Source organism: Zonotrichia albicollis, chromosome 40, assembly GCF_047830755.1.
Source record: "Zonotrichia albicollis isolate bZonAlb1 chromosome 40, bZonAlb1.hap1, whole genome shotgun sequence".
Taxonomy (NCBI): domain Eukaryota; kingdom Metazoa; phylum Chordata; class Aves; order Passeriformes; family Passerellidae; genus Zonotrichia; species Zonotrichia albicollis.
This window is the reverse complement of record NC_133858.1, coordinates 112297-121879: the sequence shown is the minus strand read 5'-3', so window position 1 is coordinate 121879 and position 9583 is coordinate 112297.

Below are 9583 nucleotides of genomic sequence, written 5' to 3'. Positions count from 1 at the left end.
TCCCATTTTTTATCTCAATTTTTCCCAATTTTCACCCGAATTTTCCCCATTTTTATCCCAATTTTTCCCAATTTTCACCCAATTTTTCCCCGTTTTTTATCCCAATTTTCACCCAAATTTTCCCCATTTTTATCCCAATTTTTCCCAATTTTCACCCAAATTTCCCCATTTTTTATCCAAATTTTCACCCAAATTTTCCCATTTTTAATCCCATTTTTTCCCCATTTTTTCCCCAATTTTTCCCCATTTTATATCCAATTTTTCCCAATCTTCACTCAAATTTTCCCCAATTTTTTTCCCCAATTTTTCCCCAATTTTTCCTCATTTTTATCCCAATTTTCACCCAATTTTTCCCCATTTTTTTTCCCAATTTTTTCTCAATTTTTCCCCATTTTTATCCCAATTTTTCCCCAATTTTTCCCCATTTTCACCCAAACTTCCCCCAAATTTTCCCCATTTTTATTCAAATTTTTCCCAATTTTCACCCAAATTTCCCCATTTTTTTTCCAATTTTACCCCAATTTTTCCCCGATTTCCGTGGCTTATCATAATTACCGTTAATTACCGTTAATTACCAGGTGAGGGGGCCCAGGCCTGGCTGCCCCAGGTGCTCCCCAGATTTCGGCAGCGCTGGAGGAGCCGCGGGGTCGGGAGCTGGCGCTGAGCGCTCTGCACGCCTGGGTGAGAAAAATGGCACAAAATGGACCAAAAATGGGCCAAAAATATCCCAAAAATATCCCAAAATATGGCCCAAAAATGGCCCAAAAATATCCCAAAAATTGGCCCAAAAATCCGTGAAAAATGACCCAAAATTGGCCCAAAAATGGCACAAAAATGGTACAAAAAATGGCCCCAAAAATGGCACAAAAATTGGCCGAAAAATACCCAAAAATGTCCTGAAAATTGCCCAAGAATTGTCCCAAAAATGGCCCAAAAATGTCCCAAAAATGGCCCAAAAATATCCCAAAAATGGCACAAAAATGGCACAAAAATTGCCCAAAAATATCCCAAAAATGTCCCGAAAATGTCCTGAAAATTGTCATAAAATTATCCCAAAAAATGGCCCAAAATGACTAAAAATATCCCAAAAATTGGCACAAAAATATCCCAAAAATTGGCCTAAAATGACCCAAAAAATCCCCAAAAATGGCCCAAAAATGGCCCAAAAGATGTCCCAAAAATGTCCCCAAAAATGCCAAAAATACCCCAAAAATTGTCCAAAAATGCTCCAAAATATCCCAAAAAATGGCACAAAAATGTCCTGAAAATTGTACCAAAAATATCTCAAAAATTGGCCCAAAAATCCTGAAAATGACCCAAAATTGGCCCAAAAATGCACAAAGTATCCCAAAAAAATGGCACAAAAAATACCCAAAAATCACCCAAAAATATCCCGAAAACATCCCAAAAATGGCACAAAAATATCCCAAAAAATGGCACATAAAATGTCCCTGAAAATGTCACAAAAATACCCCAAAAATTGGCCCAAAAAATCCGTGGAAAATGACCCCAAAATTGGCCCAAAAATGGCACAAAAATGGCACAAAAATTGGCCCAAAAATGCCCCAAGATATCCCAAAAAATGGCCCAAAAATGTCCTGAAAATTGTACCAAAAATATCCCAAAAATGGGCCAAAAATGTCCTGAAAATGGCCCAAAAAATCCCAAAAATTGGCCCAAAAATCCATGAAAAATGGCCCAAAAATGGCCCAAAAATGGCACAAAAATGGCCCAAAAAAAATCCCAAAAAAATGGCCCAAAAATTGGCACAAAAATATCCCAAAAATGGCCCAAAAATATCCCAAAAATATCCCAAAAATGACCCAAAAATGTCCTGAAAATTGTACCAAAAGTATCTCAAAAATTGGCCCAAAAATGACCCAAAAATGGCCAAAAAATGTCCTGAAAATGTCACCAAAAAATCCCAAAATTGACCCAAAAATCCGTGAAAAATGACCCAAAATTGGCCCAAAAATGGCACAAAGTATCCCAAAAAATGGCACAAAAATACCCAAAAATCACCCCAAAAATATCCCGAAAACATCCCTAAAATGGCCCAAAAATATCCCAAAAATGGCACAAAAAATGGCACAAAAATTGGCCCAAAAATATCCAAAATGTCCCGAAAATGTCCCAAAATTGTCACAAAAATATCCCAAAAAATGGCCAAAAATACCCAAAAATGTCCCAAAAATATCCCAGTAAATTGCCCCAAAGTGTCCCAAAAATTGGCCCAAAAATCCGCAAAAAATGGCCCAAAAGTGGCCCGAAATTGTCTCTAAAATGTCTGAAAATTGGCCTAAAATGACCCAAAAATATCCCCAAAAATATCCCAAAAATGGCCCAAAAATATCTCAAAAATTGGCCCAAAAATCCATGAAAAATGTCCCAAAAATACCCCAAAAATTGGCCCAAAAATCCGTGAAAAAATGACCCAAAAATGGCCCAACAATGTCCCAAAAATATCCTAAAAATACCTAAAAAATTGGCCCAAAAATGTCCTGAAAATGTTGCAAAAATCCCAAAAATTGGCCCAAAAATCTGTGAAAAATGACCCAAAATTGGCCCAAAAATGGCACAAAAATGGCACCAAAAATTGGCCAAAAATGGTCCAAAATGTCCCGAAAATGTCTCAAGAAATGGCCCAAAAATACCCAAAAATATCCCAAAAATGGCCCAAAAATGTCCTGAAAATGTCCCAAAAAAATCCAAAAAATGGCCCAAAAATCCGTGAAAAATGACCCAAAATTCGCACAAAAATGGCACAAAAGTATCCCAAAAAATGGCCAAAAAATCCGCAAAAAATGTCCCAAAAGTGACCCAAAAATGTCGCCAAAAAATCACAAAAAATGGCCCAAAAATCCATGAAAAATGTCCAAAAATGTCCTGAAAATTGTCACAAAATTATCCCAAAATTGGCCCAAAAATGCCCTAAAAATATCCCAAAAATGTCCCAAACATGACCAAAAAATTGGCCTAAAATTGGCCTAAAATGTCTCAAAAATTGTCCCAAAAATATCCAAAAAGTTGGCCCAAAAATGGCCCAAAAATATCCCAAAAATATCCCAAAAAATGGCCCAAAAATGACCCAAAAATATCCTAAAAATACCTAAAAAATTGGCCCAAAAATGTTCTGAAAATGTCACAAAAAATCCCAAAAATTGGCCCAAAAATCCACGAAAAATGTCCCAAAAATATCCCAAAAAAATGGCCCAGAAGTGTACTGACAATTGTCCCCAAAATATCCCAAAAATTGGCCCCAAAATATCCCAAAAATGTCCCAAAATCTGGCCTAAAATCTGCAAAAAAGTCCCAAAAATGGCCCAAAAATGGCCCAAAAATTGGCCCAAAAATGTCCTGAAAATGTCCCGAAAATGTCTCAAGAAATGGCCCAAAAATACCCCAAAAATATCCTAAAAATACCTAAAAATGCTCTGAAAATGTCCTGAAAATTGCCCCAAAAAATGTCCCAAAAATTGTCACAAAAATACCCCAAAATTTGGCCCCAAAAATCCGCGAAAAATGTCCCAAAAATGTCCTGAAAATGTCCTAAAAATGTCCCAAAAATATCCAAAAAAATGGCCCAAAATATCCCAAAATGTCCCAAAATCTGGCCTAAAAATCCACAAAAAATGTCCCAAAAATTACCCAAAAATGTCCCAACAATACCCCAAAAATGCCCCAAAAAATGGCCCCAAAATATCCCAGAAGTTGACCCAAAAATGTCCTGAAAATGTCCCAAAAAAATCCCAAAAACTGGCCCAAAAATCCGTGAAAAATGACCAAAAATTGGCCCAAAAATGTTCCAAAAATATCCCAAAAAATGGCACAAAAATACCCAAAAATGACCCAAAAATATCCCAAAAATATCCCAAAAAATGTCCCAAAAATATCCCAGTAAATGGCCCAAAATTATCGCAAAAATTGGCCCAAAAATCCACGAAAAATGTCCCAAAAATTGCCCAAAATGTCCCAAAAATTGGCCCAAAAATCCGCAAAAAACGGCCCAAAAGTGGCCCAAAATTGTCTCAAAAATGTCCTGAAAATTGGCCTAAAATGACCCAAAAATATCCCCAAAAGTTCCCAAAAATGGCCCAAAAATATCTCAAAAATTGGCCCAAAAATCCATGAAAAATGTCCCAAAAATATCCCCAAAAATGGCCCAAAAATACCCCAGAAATTGGCCCAAAAATCCATGAAAAATGTCCAAAAAATGGCCCAAAAATGACCCAGAATGCCCAAATTTCCAGAAATTTCCAAAAAATATCCCAAAAAAATGCCCAAAAATGCCCTAAAAATGTCCCAAAAAATGGCCCAAAAATGTCCTGAAAATTGTTCCAAAAATGACCCAAAAATATCCAAAAAATGACCCAAAATGGCCGTAAATGTCCCAAAAATGACCCCAAAATGTCCCAAAAGTATCCAAAAATCCACGAAAAATGGCCCAAAATAATCCAAAACTTGGCCGAAAAATATCCAAAAAATGTCCTGAAAAGTTGTGAAAATGTCCCAAAAATGTCCTGAAAATTGTACAAAAATATTTCAAAAATTGCCCAAAAATCCGTGAAAAATGTCCCAAACATGACCCAAAAATCCATGAAAAATGTCCCAAAACATGACCCAAAAATCCATGAAAAATTGCCCAAAAATGTCCCAAACATGACCCAAAAATATCCCAAAAATTGGCCTAAAATGTCCCAAAAATGTCCCAAAAACATCCAAAAAATGGCCCAGAAATGCCCTAAAATGGCCCAAAAATATCCCAAAAATGACCCACAAATATCCCAAAAATTGTCACAAAAATATCCCAAAAATTGTCACACAAATATCGCAAAAATATCCCAAAAGTGTCCTAAAAATATCCCAAAAATATCCCAAAAAATGGCCCAAAAAATGACCCAAAAATATCCTAAAAATACCTAAAAAGTTGGCCCAAAATGTCCTGAAAATGTCACAAAAAAATCCAAAAATTGGCCCAAAAATCCATGAAAAATGTCCCAAAAATATCCCAAAATTGTCCTAAAATCTGCAAAAAATGTCCCAAAAATGTCCCCAAAATGTCCTGAAAATTTTCCAAAAATGGTGCAAAAAATGACCCAAAAATGTCCTGAAAATGGCCCAAAAATGTCCCAAAAATGACCCAAAAATGTCCTGAAAATGTCCCAAAAAATCCAAAAATTGGCCCAAAAATCCGTGAAAAATGACACAAAATTGGCCCAAAAATGGCACAAAAATGACCCAAAAGATGTCCCAAAAAAATCCCAAAAAATGGCCCAAAATTGGCACAAAAATATCCCAAAAAATGGCCCAAAAATTGGCCCAAAAATATCCAAAAATGGCCCAAAAATGTCCTGAAAATCGCCCAAAAAAATCCCAAAAATTGGTACAAAAATGACCCAAAAATAATCTAAAAATACCTATAAGATTGGCCCCAAAAATGTCTGAAAATGGCCCCAAAAAAATCCCAAAATTTGGCCCAAAAATCCGTGAAAAATGACCCAAAATTGGCCCAAAAATGTCCTGAAAATGTCACAAAATGACCCAAAATTGGCACAAAAATGGCCCAAAAAATGGCCCAAAAATGACTCAAAAATGTCCCAAAAATGACCCAAAATGCTCCAAAATATCCCAAAAATGGCACAAAAATACCCAAAAATGCCCAAAAATTGCCCCAAAAATGACCCAAAAATGGCCCAAAAATGACCCAAAATATCCTAAAAATACCTAAAAAATTGGCCCATAAATGTCCCAAAAATGTCACAAAATTATCCCAAAAAATGGCCAAAAAATCCGCAAAAAATGTCCCAAAAATATCCAAAAATTGGCCTAAAAATCTGCAAAAAATGTCCCAAAAATGCCCTAAAAATGTCCCAAAAATTGGCCCAAAAATATCCCCAAAAATTGTCACAAAATTATCCAAAAATGTCCTGAAAATGTCTGAAAATGGCCCAAAAATTGGCCCAAAAATCCGTGAAAAATGACCCAAAATTGGCCAAAAATATTCCAAAAATTGTCCCAAAATATCCCAAAAATGGCACAAAAATGTCCTGAAAATTGTACCAAAAAAATCTCAAAATTGGCCCAAAAATCCATGAAAAATGTCCCAAAAATGTCCCAAAAATATCCAAAAATTGGCCTAAAATATGCAAAAAATGCCCCAAAAATGTCCCAAAAATGTCCCAAAATTGGCCCAAAAATGTCCTGAAAATGGCCCAAAAATGGCCCAAAAATGACCCAAAAATGTCCTGAAATGTCCCAAAAAAATCCCAAAAATTGGCCCAAAAATCCGTGAAAAATGACCCAAATTGGCCCAAAAATGGCACAAAAATGGCCCAAAAGATGGCCCAAAAATACCAAAAATGTCCTGAAAATTGTCCCAGGAATTGTCCAAAAGTAACCCAAAAAATGGCCCAAAAATGCCCTAAAGTGACCCAAAAATATCCCAAAAATTGTCACAAAAAATACCCAAAAATGCCCTTAAAAGTGTCCCAGAATTATCCTGAAAATGTCCCAAAAATTGGCTCAAAAATGCCCTAAAAATGTCCTGAAAATTGTCCCAAAAATGTCCCAAAAATTGGCCCAAAAATCCGCGAAAAAATGTCCCAAAAATGTCCTAAAAATTGTCCTAAAAATGTCCAAAAATGACCCAAAAATGTCCCAAAAATGTCCTGAAAATGTCCCAAAATGGCCCAAAAATGTCCTGAAAATTGTACCAAAAATACCCCAAAAATTGGCCCAAAAATCCGCGAAAAATGTCTCAAAAACATCCTGAAAATTGTCACAAAAATATCCAGAAATGGCCCAGAAATGCCCTAAAATGACCCAAAAATATCCCAAAAATGTCCCAAAAATTGTCACAAAAATACCCCAAAATGTCCCAAAAATGTCACCAAAAAATCCCAAAAAATGGCCCAAAATACGGTGAAAAATGACCCAAAATTGGCCCAAAAATGGCACAAAATTGTCCCAAAAATATCTTAAAAATGACTGAAAAATGGCCCCAAAATTTGGCCCAAAATATCCCCAAAAATGGCCCAAAAATATCCCGGTAAATGGCCCCAAAATATCGCAAAAATTGGCCCAAAAATCCACGAAAAATGGCCCAAAAATATCCCAAAAATTGCCACAAAAATTGTCACAAAAGTATGCCAAAAATTGGCCTAAAAATATCCAAAAAAGTCCCAAAAAATACCCAAAAATTGGCCCAAAAAATTTCCAAAAATGTCCCAAAAATGACCTAAAAATGCTCTGAAAATGTCCTGAAAATTGTCCCAAAAATTGTCACAAAAATATCCCAAAAATGTCCTGAAAATTGCCCCAAAAATATTCAAAAAATATCCCAAAAATGGCCCCAAAAATGTCCTAAAAGTATCACAAAAATGCTCTGAAAATGCCCCAAAAATATCCTGAAAATATTAAAAAAATACCCCAAAAAGACTCAGAAAATATCCCAAAAATGTCCCAAAAAAATCCCAAAAAATCCCAAAAATTGCCACAAAAATGTCCCAAAAATACCCTGAAAATGTTCCAAAAATATCCCAAAAATGTCCCCAAAAAAACCTTTAAAATTTCCAATTTTTCCCCCCAAAATTCCCAAATTTTAACCCTGAAATTCCCAATTTTTAACCCCAAAATTCCCTATTTTTAACCCCCAAAATTCCCAATTTTTAACCCCAAAAATCCCCAAAACTTCTCAAAAATTCACTAAAAATCAAGAAAAAAAATCCCAAAAAAATTCCCAAAAAAATCCAAGAAAATTTCCCAATAAATCCCGAAGAAATTTTAAAAAACCACAAAAAAAAATTTAAAAATTGTAAAATATTCCCCAAAAAATTCCACAAATTCCCCATAAAAACCAAAAAAAATCCCCAAAAAATCAAAATAAATTCCCCAAAAAAATCAAAAAAAAATCCCAGAAATTCCCCAAAAAATCCCCAAAAAAATCCCAGAAATTTCTTTTGAAAATTCAAAAAAAAACCAAAAAAATCCCAAAAATTCCCAATAAAATCCCCAAAAAAACCTTAAAATTTCCCAAATTTTGACCTGAAAATTCCCAAATTTTAACTCTAAAATTCCCGATTTTTAACCCTAAAATTCCCAAATTTTTTACCTCAAAATTCCCCAAAACTTCTAAAAAATCCACAAAAAATCGAGAAAAAAACCCCAAAAAATTCCCAAAAAAATCCAAGAAATTCCCCAATAAACCCCCAAAAAATAAAAATAAAATCACAAAAAAAATTAGAAAAAAATCCTAAAAAATTCCGCAAAAAAATCCAAAAAAATCCCCAAAAAATAAAAAAAATCCCAAAAAATTCCCTGAAATTTCTTTTGAAAATTCCAAAAAAAACCCCAAAAATCCCAAAAATTCCCCAAAAAATCCCAAAAAAAAGTCCCCAAAAAACCTTAAAAATTCCCAATTTTAACCCCAAAATTCCCAATTTTTCCCCCCAAAATTTCCAATTTTTCCCCCCAAAATTCCCAATTTTTAACCCCAAAATTCCCCAAAACTTCTAAAAAATTCACTAAAAATCAAGAAAAAAATCCCAAAAAATTCCAAGAAAATTTCCCAATAAATCCCAAAAGATTTCTAAAAAATCACAAAAAAATTAGAAAAAAATCCTAAAAAATTCCCCAAAAAATTCCACAAATTCCCCATAAAAACCCAAAAAATTCCCCAAATAATAAAAATAAATTTTCCAAAAAATTCCCAAAAGAAATTCCAGAAATTTCTTTTGAAAATTCAAAAAAAACCCAAAAAAATCCCCAAAAATTCCCCAAAAAATCCCAAAAAAAAATCCCAAAAAAACCTTAAAATTCCCAAATTTTAAGCCAAAAATTCCCAAATTTTTCTCCTCAGAAAATTCCCCAAAAACCCCCAAAATTCCCAATTTTTAACCCCCAAATTCCCCAAAACTTCTAAAAAAATTCACTAAAAATTGAGAAAAAAAACCAAAAAAATCCCCCAAAAATCCAAGAAATTTCCTAGTAAATCCCAAAAAAATAAAAATAAAATCACAAAAATATTAGAAAAAAATCCTAAAAAATTCCGCAAAAAAATCCAAAAATATCCCCAAAAAATCAAAAAAAAATCACAAAAAATTCCCTGAAATTTCTTTTGAAAATTCAAAAAAAACCCAAAAAAATCCCCAAAAATTCCCCAAAAAATCCCCAAAAAAATCCTAAAAAAACCTAAAAAATTCCTAATTTTTGACCCCAAAATTCCCAAATTTTTAACCCCAAAATTCCCAATTTTTAACCCCAAAATTTCCCAAATTTTATCCCAAAATTCCCAATTTTTAACCCTAAAATTCCCAAGTTTTTAACCCCAAAATTCCCAATTTTTAACCCCAAAATTCCCAATTTTCCTCTCTAAAATTCCCAATTTTTAACCCCAAAAATTCCCCAAAACTTCTAAAAAATTCCATAAAAATCGAGAAAAAAATACCCCAAAAATTTCCCAATAAATCTCAAAGGAATTTTAAAAAATCACCAAAAAATTAGAAAAAAATCCTAAAAAATTCCCCAAAAAATTTCACAAAAAAATCCACAAATTCCCCATAAAAACCCCAAAAAAATCCCCAAA